Source organism: Cervus canadensis, chromosome 5 (assembly GCF_019320065.1).
Source record: "Cervus canadensis isolate Bull #8, Minnesota chromosome 5, ASM1932006v1, whole genome shotgun sequence".
In the NCBI taxonomy this organism is placed as follows: Eukaryota; Metazoa; Chordata; class Mammalia; order Artiodactyla; family Cervidae; genus Cervus; species Cervus canadensis.
Window position 1 is genome coordinate 25,629,393 of NC_057390.1, and position 17,177 is coordinate 25,646,569.

At 39.1% G+C, this 17,177-nt stretch overlaps 1 protein-coding gene across 3 annotated transcripts in view; it reads left to right on the plus strand.

Annotated features, from left to right (window-relative positions):
* Window positions 1-4,539: 4,539 nt before the first annotated feature.
* The window catches only part of PPM1B (protein phosphatase, Mg2+/Mn2+ dependent 1B), a 79,718-nt gene continuing 67,080 nt past the window's right edge, over window positions 4,540-17,177 (plus strand). For 2 of the 3 annotated variants that reach the window (XM_043468455.1, XM_043468457.1), the window contains exon 1: window positions 4,540-4,981. The gene's annotated coding sequence lies outside the window, so the exon portion shown is untranslated. The remainder of the gene's footprint in view (window positions 4,982-17,177) is intronic. The other variant, XM_043468456.1, reaches the window with a different exon arrangement.

Here is a 17,177-nt window from a genome sequence, read left to right on the forward strand (position 1 = left end):
GGTTTGATACTTTTCTAGAAGAGCTCACAGAACTCAGCTCACAGGGAAGCACTATCACCTGCTTTTGATAAACGATAAAACTCAGAAACAGCTAGGGGCTTCCCTGACGGTCCAGTGGTTCAGATTCTGTGCTTCCAATGCAGGGTGCATGCGTTCTATTCCTGGTGCAGGAACTAAGATACCACATACTTCTTGGCAAGGCCAAAAAAAAAAAAAAAAAAAACAAAACACCAGAAACAAAATTCAGGAAGCCAAATGGAAGAGATTCATAGGGCAAGCTACGTGAGAACGGTGTGAACTTCCATGCCCTCTCGGGGCTCACCACCCTCCTAGCACCTTGATGTGTTCAGCAACCCAGGAGCTCGCCAAAACTTGTCATCGAGGGTTTTTATGGGGGCTTCATTATGTAGGCAGGATTGATTAATTCATTAGCCACTGGTGATTAAGCCCATTTCCAGCTCCTCTCCCCTCACCAGAGGTCAAGTTGAAAGCTCTAACCTTCTCATTACATGGTTGATTCCTCCAGCAACCAGCTCCCATTCTCCAGGAGCTACCTCATTAGCTTAAATTCAGGTAGGGTTCAAAGGGGCTTATTATGAATCACAAAAAATTCTCCTGTTACCCCTATCAAGAAACTACAAAGGTTTTAGCAGCGTTGAGAAACCAGGGATAAAGACCGAATATATAATTCTTATTATAACCACAATATCAGTTAACAAATTCCATAAGCAGCAATACGCATCATCTACCATAGCACGTGATTCACAGTGAATGCTTAGTAAATATTTGTAGAGTGGAGCTGGTGAATTTTTTCTTAAGCGAAGGAAACAGGTTTATTAGTGGAACATTTATTTTCAGTGGTTAAGAGCGGAGTGGATCAGATGAGACTACTTGAAGTTTGACACTGAAGCTCGTTGTCAGAGACTACAGTATCTGCATATAAGAGGCACATAAATATGCTGAATGAATAAATGAAATTTCTTCTAAATTTCTCCTAAAAAATTCTTTATAGAGAATTTCTTTCTCTATAAAGAGTCTGATTCAACTGTGACAAGCATTACATTAGGTGCTATTATGTACCATATCCCATTTAATCTTTAAAAGTCATGTGAAATAGGCAGCCCTGGATTACCAAGGGTGGGCTTAGTGTACCAGCAAAACTGGGGCATCCAATTTGTTTGGAGAAAATTGATACCTGATGTCTTATTTAAAAAAGAACTTGAGAGTACTACAGTCAACATTGGAAAAATCGGGACCTTTTCTACATTATGTTTAGCATTATTTCTATTTAAAATTATGTGTCGGGAAGTGCTTTGTATTACTAAGAGTGCCCAAAGCTCTTCATCTGACTCTGGGAGAAGATTTTATGATTCCTATTTTACAGAAGAATAAACTGAGGCTTGTTTACTAGCTGAAGAGCTCAGTTACTAGCTAAAGCCACATAGCTAGTTTTTAAAAGAGCCCACTGTGATGATACTCAATGACACATCATATGTTAACGATGATACACACCAATTTTGTGAATCTTCCTGGACCTTCCCTATTAGTTTAGCGTTTTAATTAAGTAAAGTATATAACAAAGTTAACTTAAAATCTTTTTGATCCTTGTCGTATTTTCAGCACCTAGAAGAGTATTCAGTACATCCTTATTTTTAAAGTACATCCTTATTCCTGATTGAAAGAAGGAATGATGGACAATCATCAGTCCACCTAAATGATTGTGCTTTGTATTAATTCTGAGACCAACCAAGGGAAAGTGAGAAGGAAATCAAGCAGACCAAGAAAATTCTCTGATGCCCTTGCTTGGATTCCCAAGATAAGGGTCCCAAGATGTCTCCACTTGTAGGATCTTTAGCATGATTCCTATTTTGGAAGCTGGGATCCTAGATTCCCTTACCCCTATCTAAGGCATGTCAGGCAAAGGAGTGTGATTTAAAGAAATAGATTCTATAAGTCATTTCTTTAAATTTCCTGAGAACTGTATGATCCCATACTGATAATGAGGGGGACAAGGGAAAGACAAAACCTAAACGGGCTATTTCTTTGTTTCTTATTATTTTTCTTCCCAACATGCAAAAGTAGGGAAACTGAGTTTTAACTTACAGTGTTTCCATTACCTATGCTACCTCAATCACTGGAGTGCATAAAAACTACCCGGGAGAATTGTTTAAAAATTCACTTATCTTATCCCCCGGGGCCCTGCTATTGGAGATGTGAGTGGACCCAGGTGATTCTGATGCTGGTGGTCTAGCCATCAGGCTGTAAGAAACACTATCCTTACACAAACTTGAGTAGATTAAGAAATCTGAATGGCAATCAAGCCTTTATTTCTGCTATCCTCATGACGACCAGGACAATCACCCTATTTTTTTTTTTCACCCTATTCTTAAATCTGCCCTTCTCCCCAAAACAGTGACAGCACCTAAGTTGAGTAACATTGTTTTGGGTCTTAGCTTAACTGTCTGCCCAAACCAATTTACACCAAGGTATGAACAAAGGTTAAATTCTCTTTCAAGGCATTTTCATTGGGGAAAAAAAAAGGAACTTAAGGTATTAGAATTTCTTCATTACATTTTAATTTTCTTTTTGTTGGGGGTGGGGAAGGAGCAGAGAATCCCATGGACAGAATCACATAGATAGGTGAGGAAGGGGCCTGGAGAATCCCATGGACAGAGGAGCCTGGCGAGCTACGGTTCATAGGATCATAAAAAGTCAGACACAACTGAAGTGACTTAGCACGCACGAATGCACCTTTTAGTCTAATTCAGTTGCTGGAAGAATTATTTCCACTTCTCTCAGCCTCTTATTGAATCATTCATTCTAGATTAATCCTGCATTAAGCCTTCCTCCGTAAACTTACAGGAAAGATCCTTTTGGTCATCACCGTCTCTATCATGTTTCAGTTACAGCAACCATCATCTTATACTTTATTTTTGTACCTCAGCTCTACGTACAGGGCCTGACAAATAGCAGGCGCTCAATAACCGTGGAGCGAACGAATGTCAGACTAGGCCAAGAGTTTCTAAAATCAATGTTGACTAAGAAACAAAACACGGAAATGCTAAGGGCTTAATGCCAGGCAGTGCGGGCCTAGAAGGAATAAAAATAACCCCTTACAGCACAGAGGGAGAAGGCGATGGCACCCTACTCCAGTACTCTTGACTGGAAAAACCCATGGAAGGAGGAGCCTGGTAGGCTGCAGTCCATGGGGTCGCTAAGAGTGGGCACGATTGCGCGACTTCACTTTCCCTTTTCACTTTCATGCATTGGAGAAAGAAATGGCAACCCACTCCAGTGTTCTTGCCTGGAGAATCCCAGGGACGGGGTGGGGGGGGGGGCTGGTGGGCTGCCGTCTATGGGGTCGCACAGAGTCGGACACGACTGAAGCGACTTAGCAGCAGCAGCAGCAACAGCACAGAATCCTTCCGAAGAAATCACCTGTCTCATTTTCTTACATCGCTTTTTGGCCTCTCCAGACACCCCAATTTCCCGCTCTCTAACTCCTTCTATTCCCTTATGGCGACAGGTCAGGCAGGTATTCCAGTGCAGCTGCTCCGATTGGTCGGCGATGATTTCATTGTTAGGGAACATCCGGGCCTTTCTCCTCCCCGCACCACCTCCCCCAGAGCCCTGCCTTCTGAGTTCCCCTCTCCCGCGTGCGCCCCACCCGCTGGCTAAAGCAAAACAACCGCCTCTCCTAGGATCGCTTCTTCTGCGCCATCCTTCTCGTCTCTACGTTTAAGAGAGGCGTTTATATCTTCCAATGAGGGCCTAGTAGGACTTTGTTTGCCAATCAGCAGCGAACCCCCTGCAATTCCGGGTGGGACTAGGCCTCCACACCTATAATTGGACAGCCCATTGGCTCCTTTATGGCGTTGGGTTTTACGCAAGGCTTAGAGGTCAAAAATAAAGGGGCACGGTCCTCGCAGAACGAAAAGGCTCCACACAGACTCTCTGGGTTTGACCGTTTTGGAGGACTAGCCAATCGCTTTTCGAATACTTCCCCGCCTTTTGCGCGTTTATTTAAAAAAAGCCGGTGTGACGGACTTGGAAAATGGTTCCGTGACAGACATGTAAAGAAAGCCAATGATTGAAAGTTCGGGCCACCATTTGGGCCAATAAGAAAAGTGAATCACTAGGGTCTGGGCTCTGAGAGGCAGAGCGCAGGTGGGCGTTACTTGATTGACGACGGTCTCTACTTATGGCTGTTAGCGTGGGTTGGTCCTGACGTCTGGGAGGCATAGCAGAGGCGGGGCTGAATGAAGTAAAGGGTAATGAAGGGTTGGGTTTCACTCAGTGGGCGGTGTTTGATGGATAGCTAACCTTGCCAATTGAAGATGGTCACTTGTGTCCAATGGGAAATTAAGAACCCAGGGGCGGGGCCTTGTGGGCGGGGAAAACTAAGGACGGAGGTACTGGGGCTGCCGGACTGGGAGGGCGGTGATTGACGGGCCGGCCAGCCAACCGGCTTCAGTGAGAGGCCGCACGGCGTCCCAATGGGTGGGAACGGGGGCGGGGCTCTTCGAGGGGCGGGGTAGGACAGGGTCCGGGGAGGGGGTTGCAGAAGGAGCGGAGCGGCTGGTGCTCAATGGCGGAAAAGCCGCCGGTGCTCTGACCGCCTCGTCCCCCTAGCAGTTGCGGGGGAGTTTCCTGCCGGCGCGGCTGGAGTCTCTGTTTCTCAGGGTTTGGTGGCTGGAAGATGCTCCAGAGAGACGAGGCTGCGGCGGAGGAGGTGGCGGCGGCCGAATCGGCAGCGGCGCTAGGGTGGAGAGAAGGCGGCAGCGGCGGCGGCGGCGGCGTGCGGGGCCCGAGGGTGTAAACAGCCCCGGAGGCGGCGGAGGCGGTGGCCGAGACCCCGAGCGGGAAGCGGCGGCTGAGGCAGGGTTGCGCCTCCGTTGGAAGCCTGGGCTGAGTGCAGCAGGGGGGCTCTGCGGCGGTCGCGAGCGGACGCCCTAGACCTCGCCTCCCTCCCTCGCCCCAGGTAAGGCCGCTGAGCGACCCGCCGAAGGGGAAACGGCTGGCGGACACCTCGGAGGCCCCGGACCGTTTTCGGGGTGCCGCCGAGCCTCGGCTGGGATCTCTGCCCGCCTAATCTTCGTCTCTTTTATTGGGCCGCGGAGCCCGGGGGAGCGGTACGCCGGGCCTGGCTCCTGGCTAGGCCCCTTCCCCAGCCGCCGCCTCCGCGCTTGTCCGAGGCTGGGAGAGGCTCGGGGCCGAGAATTTTAGTTTGCTTCAACGTCTGAAAGTAAACTGCTTGTTCCTGTTCTCTGCGAGCATCTCTATCATCTGAAAGCAGTGGGGCTACTCCAGGCCTTAACTCGTTCCTTCCTGGTGCATGCCTATATGAAAACACTACCTTTTCCCATTTGTTTCCTCATTAGCTTCTGCCCTTTGCGCTCCACTTCACTTCCTTGTTAAATCTTCTTTCTCGCTCTTCTGTCTCTGCGTCTCACCACCTCCTTTTTCCTTAGTGACTTTAAGTCGTTTCTCTTTCTCTTCTCAGCCGACTCCGGGCTTCCTTCCCTGCTTTGCCCAGCAGTCCTTTTCGGATGTCTATCTTTTTACCAGTGAAGCTACTATCGTCAGTATTCCATATCTACCAGAGGCCCATTAATAATAGACTCAACAGTTTTAAGCGGCAGATCAGTTTCTTAATTAACCGAGCCTAACATCCTTTTTAAAAAATTGTGTTTTTAAATACAGAGTGTGGAAATAGCCCTGAGGTTCTTTTAAAAATGAAGAGCTCAGTGAGTGTTGGAAGTAGTATTTCATTTTTCAAGTTGCATGACCTCCAATGTCAGATTGACTAGCTCTAGAACATTTGCCCATTTTAAGCGTTTAATAGCGACTCACATTCATCAGTATTCAAGTTGGCTTAAAAACAACTTGGAAACTTTAGAAAGAAGACATAACAACAACTAGGAAGCTGTTTTGATGAAGGGACTGCTAACTACCCTTTAAAATAGGCTCCACATGTTTAATGTATCAAAATAAAGTTGGCGGGAGTCTTGTAAAAAGGATTATTTAGGAATTTGAGTAGTCTCAGTGTTATGTAGCTATTTTAGGAAAAACATTCTTTTTCGGTTAACAATCGTTTACAACTCCTGTGATGTGAGAAGTACCGAGGTTTATTGCGGGATTAACACAGGAACTCATTTTATTTGCGCTACTGCATGGATGTAGAAGTGGTAAATTGTTCAGGGTAGATAGTGCAAGCCAGTATGTTCCAGTGGATGGAAAAGTATGCCACCAACACTGAATGCTTAATGGACGTTATTTCATTTACTTTTTCTGTTGTGCAATAGCAAAGTTACTATTGTTGGCCTACTTTTAAATAGTGCATTTCTAAATAAACAGGTCTAATTATTATTATAGTAGTTTTTTCCAAGTGTACAGCCTTTTAAAAAATATAGTTAAAATTACACTATTGAATAGTGATAATTTATTAAAGGAATAATTTTGTAAGCTTCTTAAATGGACAATGGGTTGTTTCAATAGCACTTTTATTTAGTATTTGAACAGATTTTGTTAGTCAACAGATTTTCAGGGATAATCCTGATTTTTACTGTGCTGCTTTCTCTCAGTGGCTTCTTTGTCTATTTTTTTTAATGGTCGTTGGTGTTTTCTCATCATTTATTTTTGCTCTCAAACTCTTACCACAGTTTCTGCAGTGTTTCTTTATGTTGCATTGTCAATATGGAATAATAGTATTTTTATTTAATCTTTCATAACTGTTAAGATTTCCAGTTTCTTGGATGTTATCCTTTAGATTTGATCATGTTGTGATTCTTCTCTTAAATGTGACCAACAGAGCTTTCAACACCTGTTTTCTTATACTGGGTGTCTGATTTTCTGTAAAGACTTGAGGAATAAGTGAAAGCCTTTTCAATTTGTCTGCTAGGTCAGTAAATACTATTTTTTGTTAGTAATTCACATGTAATTATCAAATCCTTTAAGAGTACATCATTTGAAGAAGTGGGATAGTGTCTAAAATAAGAGCACCTCAGTTCACAACTTGACAAGGTCAGAAAAAGTGGCTCTCATTGACAGTTTATTTTCTTACACAATTTTTTTATGGAGTCCTTTGAATTAAAATGTTGTGTGGATAGACTCTCTCTTGGCATTCATGGAAGAGTAGAATTTGCCATTGGATTGTTTAGCAGTCTTAGTGTTTCATTAAAAATTGGCTGAGCCTGTAATGGAAGAATTGCAAACATGTCCTTGTAGGTGGATTGGTAAACATTTATTACACATGATACTGGGAGTGAATGTTCCCCCTTAACACAGACACACACACGAACTCATTGGTGTTAGTTACACATTTTGTCTACATATATGAATATGAATATTTGTATACTACATGTAATTATTTAGAAATATTTTTTGACATATAACATAGAAAGTAATAAAATAGTATGACCCTAACTCTACAATAGTTCTTCATAAGATATTAATAGTGTGAATAAAATTAATTTATTATAATAAAACTCATAGTATTTTACTTTTCTGTGAAATATGACTGTTACAGTTCACTGATTTTAAGCAGAAACTAGTTGACAAAAAACTGAGTTTCAGAGTTCTAAGAGTTACAAGTTTTTCAAACTCCAAAATTTTCAATTAATACTTGTTTTAAAATTACAGTGAGCAGTAAGAGGATTTGGGGGAAATACAGATTTTCAGTGATTTTTTTTCACACTGTAGCTGATTGTTTAATTTTTTCCTTAGCTAATTTCAGAATTTGGATTGAAACTAAATACTGAATTTATTTTAGCAACTTTAATGTTTTATTTTAGAATGTATTTTATATATTCTATCAGAATTGTGAATTAGGAGGATTGATTAATTGGGAATTTGAGATAAGATTCCGGGAAATTGAGAAAACCTCAGAAGTGTAATCTAGATTACCACCCATCTTGCTGACCTGTGCTCAAACTTAACAGTCAAGATAAAATATTGTAGATTGGGAAGTATTGATTTTTATAGTTTTTGCTTTGATTGTCATAATAAAATTTACAGAATGACAGAGCTTGTCATCAGCTTCTAGCAGCTGACCTCACAAGTATAGGTGAAGAAAAAGATACATGGAGTTCAATATCCATTTAATTTTATTCTTGTTTTAGGTACTTCTTTACATCAAAACTTTGATTTAAAATAAAATAACTTTCAGTGTTTTAAACTAATTTAAGTATGCTGATATCTCTGATTAGCCATTTTGGAATCTTTTTTCAAATGAAATATTTCTAAGGTGATTTGACCTCCTTGTGTATATTTGACTTGAGTTACACTTTTCAGCGTTTTCTCTGGTTTGTCCCCAAACCACCACCATTTAGAATGATTTGATCAAGTAGTCGAATCAGTGTTATGAAAATAAGTCTTCACTGAATTCTTGCTAAAAACTTTCAAAAGTGTAGTCTGTCTACTGTAGTTTCGTTTATCAGACTTTATGATGATTTTGAGATTCAGTTTTTAATATCATCTAACAACCTAGGAAACAAGTACATATGGTAGCTTATACCTTTTTTTTTTTTTTTCCAGTTTTCAGAGTGTTTTATTTCTACCCTTAATGTTAATAACAGACATAAACATTTTGCTCTGAATTATAGTTGTCATGATACAGAATTTCTCAAGTTTTTTTCTTTTTCTACAGCTAGCTTCTGACCACATCTTCTATACCGTAACATATGTACACTTCATAATAACTTATTTAACTTTGGAACCCAGTGGTTTAACAGTCAAGTGTAGCATTTTAACTTCTTATAATTAAACATTTAATTGGTTTGTAACATTTAAAGCATAGTTTGCCAATTTAAAGCTTTTATGACTTAATAAGTATAATGGTAAACTTATGTGAAAATGGATTCAGAGTTTTCTTTTGGAGTATGTTGAAATATCAAGATTATGTTTATTGGCTTTAAATTGATTTCTTGAAAATTAAAGATCTTAAAGTTTAGAGACATACTACTAGTTGGAAAACGTGCTTTGCATGCTTTTGAACAAAAGAAGATATTAAAACATGGTCTGATGTTTAGAGGAGAGAGAAACATTGGAAGATTTCTATTTAATATTAAGGAACTTGTCTCACTTTTAGAGATGGGACCAATTACTGATAGTCATTTAGGAAGGGTCAGACCTGTGTCTGTCTGGCTCTGCTTTTAATCTCTGTAGAATGACCTCTACTTCAAAATTGCTGGTAAATGAAAAGTGCATTTGTATGAAAAACATGAAAAACCTTTTCATGGAAAACTTGTCAAATGTAGTTATGTCATTAGGTATAATTGAATTTATTATACAAGAAAAAAACCAGGTGTATGGATTTTGTTTGATAAGTAGTACATACCTGAGAAATAGGTTTGATAAATTTGTGAAGTTCTGAAGGATTTCAAAGCACTTTTAAAAGCTTGAGAGTAATGTTACTGATTCTTAAATATAATGGCATTTTCTTGATGTAGGTATATATCTGCACTCCTAACCTTGAAAAGGGATGGTTAATAGATATTCTTATGAGCAGGAGAATCTAAGAGTGTTCATATAACTCGTAGGTGCTTAAACTTGGCAGAGAGTTTTTCCTTCTTCAGATTAAAACAATACTTGAGTTAACGAACTGGCGTTATCTATTGAACACAGGTGGCCCTTCTTAGTCTCTTAAAGAGGAAATAAAGCAACTCTAAAAAGATAGAATGTAAGGGAGATAAAATTTAGATTTGAGGAGCTTCCTGTTGCTTTTACTTACTTTAGGTTACCAAGCCAGTGAGAAGTAAAAAAATTGGTAGACGTTAATAGTATCTAGTCTGTAGGCTCCCCTGCGCTCGTGTGTGCGCTCACTGCTGTCTGACTCTATGCAACCCCGTGGACTGCAGCCTGCCAGACTGCTCTGTCCATGGAGTTTTCCAGGCAAAAATACTGGAGTGGGTTGCCATTTTCTACTTTCCAGGCAGGAGTCCCAACAAAACAGACAAAATCCTTGCCCGCAGAGATCTTACGTTCTGATGACAAACTCTTCCTTAGTTTACAACTGTGCTTCCTTTGTGGATGACTTGAATTATGAGTGGGATTTGGCATGTGTGATGTTTTCTACACTTTGCTTAAAAGCTGTGATTAGAGCTTTACTATTTTTAACAAGAAAGAAGGAAGAGGAGGTTTTCTATAACTGGACAAAAACTGGAATATGAAAAGAGGAAGTAGGAAGGGGGAAATAGTGTTGTACCTAAGATTAAAATGTGAGCCAAAGATAAAAAAAAAAAAGTGATTCCTACATTAGGCATGTGGGAAGCTGGGGAAAACACCATTTACTGTCCAATCTTGGATAGGGGAGTTCTTGGACAGGAGAATGGGAGAGAAGATTGAATAGTGGGAGAAGGGTAAACAGGGCTTTTAACAAGTCTAGTTAAAGTAACTTGGGATGTTCCTATAAAATATATGTTCTTATTTGTGTTTGAAAAAGACCCCTTTCCTTTTTCTCTTCTTTTGTGAACATAGTTGAAAGATTAGTGGTTGGCCAGTAGTGTCTGAAATACTGTCACTGATTTGTGACTGCTAATCTGTCTCTAGTTAGTTAACAGTTCTGTTGAGGTTAGCTCATGGAGTCAATCCATCTCTTAGTTTATTGTTCTCAAATTGCCCCATATATCGAACTGCATCCCTTAATTCCATAGTTGTTTATGTATTACTTGAAGTTGTGCCTTTGTTTTCCTGCCTTGTAAGTTTCTGCATGATGATGTCCTGTTGCACTTAAGAGATGAAGCAGGTGCTTAGTTTTCTACTTTCTGTTTATAGCTTGTTTTAGTGATGATCCAGTTTGGTAAAGAAGTCTCTTCTTGAGTTTACACAAAACATTGCACACTTTTAAAGATAAGCATGAGAGATCTTTGATGCTTGTTTTTGTTTTAATGCATAATTGTTTTTTGCTCTCATTTATGAGTCATTCCGTCAGAGTCTCATGTGATCTTGCTTGCTGCAGTGAATTGAGATTGATTTTTTTATTTTAAAGCAAATCAACTTGTGTTTATTTCAGTGCTCCAATATGAAAATGAACACTAGTTCCATTCATGACCTAAGAGACTCCCTTTATAACACCCGAATAAGCCTTCAGAGTACTGGTTTCACTTTTAGTGTATTTTTGTAACTGTATTTATCACTTTTATCAAAACTCCGATGTGCAGAACTTGAACTTTTGAATATGTTAAATTTAAGGCTGTAATTCAGACAAGGTTCATTAAGCTGTTCAACATCTGGACATCTTTGAGTGTCTATATTTTAGACTGAAAAATGAAACAAAAATAACCTTACTTGATTTCTAAAATTATCTTTTATAATTGGGTTTGTTTATATAATTCAGAACTTAATTAAGGTGTTGGTGATTCTAGGTCCTAAATGTAAGGAAATTGAGTTTAGCTTCTTTCTATTCAACTGTTCTGGAGTGTTTTGAATCAGAATGTGAAAGTGAAATAGTAACTTTTAGCTTAAGACATAGTAGATTCAGTTATACTTTCATTTTGTTTTTGTTTTATAAAATCTGACTTGTTTGTAAGGGAAGTAGAGGCTTCTAAGGATTAGTGATGATTTAAGATGGTATTACTCTTAACATCTTGAGTCTTTTTCTCAGTGATAGGTTTGTATTTTAGTTCAGTTTATTTGCTGTTGGGCTTTTGATTTATGTTGCTCTTTCTGCCTCTGTCTTTGCTTACTTGCTTTTTTTTAAGTACAGGTTGGCCACCAAATCTGGAAACAACAGTAAAAAACCATACACAGTAAATGGTTTATTGATGTTATAGAATATGTTAACATAATACCTATGTTTTCAGACTTTATGACCATCCTATAGAGTGGAATTCATGTAGGTAGGTTTTCTGTTTTTGTTTGGATATATATTAATTACATGGCTGTTATGGAGTCAGGTATAAGGTATTGAATATAAAGGAGTAGAGATGCATAGTTAATGATAGCTGGTTAGAATAACATTGATCCTGGGATTTAAGGGGGCTGAAAACTAACAAGGTAAAAATAAGTGTGATGGTTAGTTGGTGTGTAATATTTGTACCAAAGTTTGGGAGATGCTGGATAAGCAGTAGCTTCAGGACTATATTTCAGAGATGGTCAGAGGTGCTGACCAAACAGTGATGCTGTTAAGAGTGTTTTTAGGCCTTAACTCTGTTATTTGAAAGTAATGCCTCTGGTAATGGTAAAATTCTTAAGTCACTTAAGAATGAAAACTGGTCTACATCCACAGAACTAGATGAGAATGACTTTCACAAATGTGTGTGAGGCATCTTTGCAAAAGATTTAGATACGTATTTCTGAGTTTTTGCTACTCTATGCTTTTAGGTAATGCTGTCCGATGCTTGGCACTGTTAACTTGTATATGTTTGTAGGTGTGTATTAAGTGTAAGAAACCTTTGTACTAATAGGGGTTATGTTTCTTGGAAAGATTTCCAAAGGAAGGAAGGTGATAGGAAGCATAGACTCTATAAAGTCAGAATGCTTAAATCTGAATCCCTCTTCCACCATTCTATAGATGGGATAACTTAAAGCAATTACTTAATGTTTCCAAGCCTCAGTTTTCTCTTTCGTACAGTGAGGATATTTCATAAAATTGTTGAGTTGGACTATTCCATGTGAAGTCGTTACCATGGAGCCTTGGAATGTTATAATTTGAGTGCTTTCTCTTATTGCTATAACTGCTATTACTACAGCTTCTAAATGATATTGGTAAATCAGAAGGCGGAAGGCCCTGTTTGAGATTCCTGCTGAACCTTTTAATGATTTTGTGACTTTGTGAGTTATATATTCTTTCTTGGATTCAGTGGCCTTAATCTGGACTGTAATGTTTTTGAGTTAAGGTAGAGAGCTGGACCATATGATGTCTTGAGGTCCTTTTGATTCTTAAATTTAGAGCTCAGTTTTAAGATTGTCATTTTCTTCCAAAGTGTAAGCTACATAAAGATAACTATGTTTTGTGTGGAGATTTATCCATTTATCTCTATTATATAAACATTTGTTGAATACATTTTCCCACAAAAACAATATCTTTTAGGGGGAGGAGGATAGAGTAAGAAGAGGGAAGGAAGGTTTGCATTCCTTCTCAAGAACTTGATGCTTAATGTGTTAAAGGTATGAACACAGATTTCCTGCTCTTCAGTTTTTGTTTAGTACATAAATAGTGTCTGCTATCGTTAGATACTTTGGGGGACAAAGATTACCAGTCTGCCATGTGATACTTTGGGGGACAAAGATTATCAGTCTGCCGTGTGTGGGATGAGGAAGGGAGTAACTGTGTATATGAATTGTCATACATGGTGAAAAGTAAAGATGCTATAAAGGAACTAAGTGTATTTTATTGGAAGGACTGATGCTGAAGCTGAAACTCCAATACTTTGGCCACCTGATGCGAAGAAGTGACTCACTGGAAAAGACCCTGATGCTGGGAAAGATTGAAGGCGGGAGGAGAAAGGGACAACAGAGGATGAGATGGTTGGGTGGCACCACCGACTCAATGGACATGAGTTTGAGTAAACTCCAGGATTTGGTGATAGCCAGGGAGGCCTGCTGCTGTCCATGGGGTCGCAAAGAGTTGGACGCGACTGAACTGAAGTGTATTTTATATATTAAGAATCCTTATGAAATGTATAAAAAGTCAAATGGCAGTATAATTAGATTGTCTTACCTTGTAATTTGCTTTGTTCTCACTTTTGGAAATCAGATGCTTAAAAGGAAAAGCATCAGGGTTGTGAACTTTAGGAAAGTTTACAACCTTAAGAACTTTTACTGAAACTTAAGACTAATATTTGCAGAGGAGATCGATGAAAAAATGTAATAAATATATACTCCCATCTCATTTTGGCCTTTGTATTATGGAAATTTTTAATCCTATGGAATATTGTAACAGTACACTGAGTTCCCATGTGAAAGTGAAAGTTGCTCAGTCGTGTCCAACTCTTTTCGACCCCACGGGACTGTAACCTGCCCAGGCTCCTCTGTGCATGGAATTCTCCAGGCAAGAATGCTGGGGTAGGTTGCCATTCCCTCCTCCAGGGGATCTTCCCGACCCAGGGATCAAACCCGGGTCTCCCGCACTGCAGGTGGTTTCTTTACTGTCTGAGCCACCAGGGAAGCCCCCATATACCACCAGCTAAATTCAGTGGTATTTTATATTTTTGCCATATTTGCTTCATCCATAATCTTGCTGAACCGTTTAAAAATATATTAGAAACATCATGTCATTTCACCCGTAAATACTTAAGTATGAATTTCCAAAAAATGACATTTCCTTTATACTTAAAATATACTTATATCATGCATAGCATGGTTATCTAATCCCTAGAAGTCATGTAATCCTCAGTCAGAATGTCTTCTGTAGGTTTTTTCTTCTCCACACCAAGGTTTAGTGAAGGATCTTGCATTACATTGCATTTGCTGTTGTATCTCAATTCTCTTTTAAATTTAAGCACTAGTTTTAAAAAGTGAGTTTCTGAAGAGACCAATTATTTTGTAAAATGTCCAGTATTCAGAATTTCTCTGATTGTTTCTTTGAAAATTGTTTAAAACTTCACTGAAGACTGTGTTAGGTTCAGGTTAAACATTTGGCCATGATACTTCATAGGTGATGCTGCTTTGTGTTACATCACGTCACGAAGTATTACAGAATGATTGGCGGCACTATTTGTGGTGCTAAGTTTGATGGCTGGGTTAAGGTGGTGATTGTTCAATGCCTCCCTGGACAAGAAACATTTTCTCTTTTGAGATTACCAGGTAATTCATGGCATATTTTGTTACTGTAGAAATCTTTCTCCTTCAGACTTTGACTTAATGGGTTTATTGATATCTTTTTAAAAGATAGATCTGAACAGGGATTACCAAACCATAGCTTACTGGCCAAATTTGGTTTGCTGCCTGATTCCATAAATAAAGTTTTATTGGAACACAGCCATGCTCATTTGTTTACATACTGTTTCCCTACTTTCCCACTACAGTGGCAGAGTTGAGTAGCTGTGACACAAACCATATGGCCCTGCAGAGCTCCACATATTTACTGTTTGGTGCTTTATAGAATAAGTTTGCTGACCCCCTGGTTTGTATTCTCCTTTTTCTCATCATGTTGTTAGTAGTGGTATAAATCTGGTGTTTATATGTTGCCTCTCCTGCATCCTGATGTATTATTCAAGGTATAATTGCTTTTCACATGGTTGAAATTGTGAAGTTTTTGCTTATGTCCCCCCAAAGCATAAAGTATATCTGGTTATGGTCCTATACATAGTATATGAAATCATATGTTAAAAAATGAATATTTCAGACATAGAATGAAGAACCCCAAAGTACCCACTGTGCAGCTTTAGTTTACGATGTAGAACATTACTGATACAGTTGAAGCCCTTCTATAGTCTTCCTGGATACCATCCTTTCCTTCCCACTGTCTTGAATGTTGTGCCTTCTCTTGCATATACAATTTCCATGTATATATGTATCTGTGTGTAACTAACATATAGAACTGTTTTAAGAGATTTTGTAGTTTCTGTATATAATTATATATGGAATGTCTTTTTATACAATTAACCTTTTTTAACTTAACATTTCTGCAGAGTTCTTCCTTGTTGATCTAGTCCTCGTTTTAAATAGTGTTGCATTGTATCCCATTGTGTGATTATAACACATTTGTCTAATGTCTAAGCATGAACATTTGGGATTACTTTGCATATGTATACAATTGTGCCGAAACATAAATTACATCTTTTTATATATATCTGTTAAAGTTTCTCTAGAAAACAAAGTTAGGAGTATAGTTGCTAAATTGTAGGTTATTCTTATCTTATAACCTACCTAGATATTTCCCAAGTTCTCTCCAAAGTGGCTGCACCAATTTGTACTCTGGCCAGTGGGATATAAAACTCCGGTTTCTGTTGCTCTAGGGCTTCCCTGGTGGCTCAGCTGGTAAAGAGTCTGCCTGTGATGCAGGAGACCTGGTTTCGGTCCCTGGGTTGGGATGATCCCCTGGAGAAGGGAAATGCTACCCACTCCAGTATTCTGGCCTGGAGAGTTTTGTATGGTCCATGGGGTCACAAAGAGTCGGACATGACCGAGCAACTTTCAGTTCATTTCATGTCAATGTCAGTGCTGCCTTATATAAATATAATGTTGGTCATACATGTAACTTAAAATTTTCTAGTCATTACATTAACAAAAAAGGTGAAGTCAGTTTCAGTGATGTATTTTATTTAATCATTATATAAAAAATAACATTTCAGTATATAAACAATAAAATTAATGATATTTTTGCATTCTCTTTTCTAGTAAATCATAAAAATGTGGCATATATTTTATATTTAACAGCACGTCTCAATTTGGGTTAGCCACACTTCAGATTCTCACTAGTCATCAGTGGTTAGTAGCTGTTAGCACAGCTCCGCATCGGGACTAAGTCTCCATTCGGGACTAAGAATCACCCCCCCCCCCCCCCGCCCCCGCCATATTTCATTATAACTTTAATTTTGTATTTCCTGTTATTTGTGAGGGTGAACATCCTCATATGTTTATTGGCCATTTAAATTTCCCCTTCTGTGTATTTACTGTTTTCATTTGCCCTATTTTCTATTTTCCTGGTTTTTTTCTTAATGACAAAATTTTATAGGTGTAAATATGGGTATACTTTGCCACTAGAATGCTGGTAATTTTGTCAATTGTGTTTTCAGAGTTTTTACAGATTAATTAGATAAGTGTCTCTATAAAAGGACACATTAAACTTTTTTTTTTTTTTCACATTAAACATTTTAACATAAAGCTAGTTTTCAAATGACTCCAAAAATATTTGGATTGAAGTGGATGCTCGGAAGAGTAGTATTTGAACGCTTATCAGGTGGTGCTAGTGCTAAAGAACCCGCCTACCAATGTGGGAGATAGAAAAGACGCAAGTGTGATGCCTGGGTTGGGAAGATCCTCTGGAGGAGGGCATGGCTACCCACTCCAGTATTCTTGGCTGGAGAATCCCATGGACAGAGGAGCCTGGCACAGTCTACAGTCAATAGGGTCGCAAAGAGTTGGACACGACCGAAGTGACTTAGCACGTATGAGGGAGAAAAGGGGGATGGGGTGATTGCTTTACACCTAAATAATCCTTTGTATTTCTTTTCCTTTCCTTTGTCCAGCTTAATCTTTTAGTCTTGCTTCTTCTTTGCTTAACTGTAACCTCA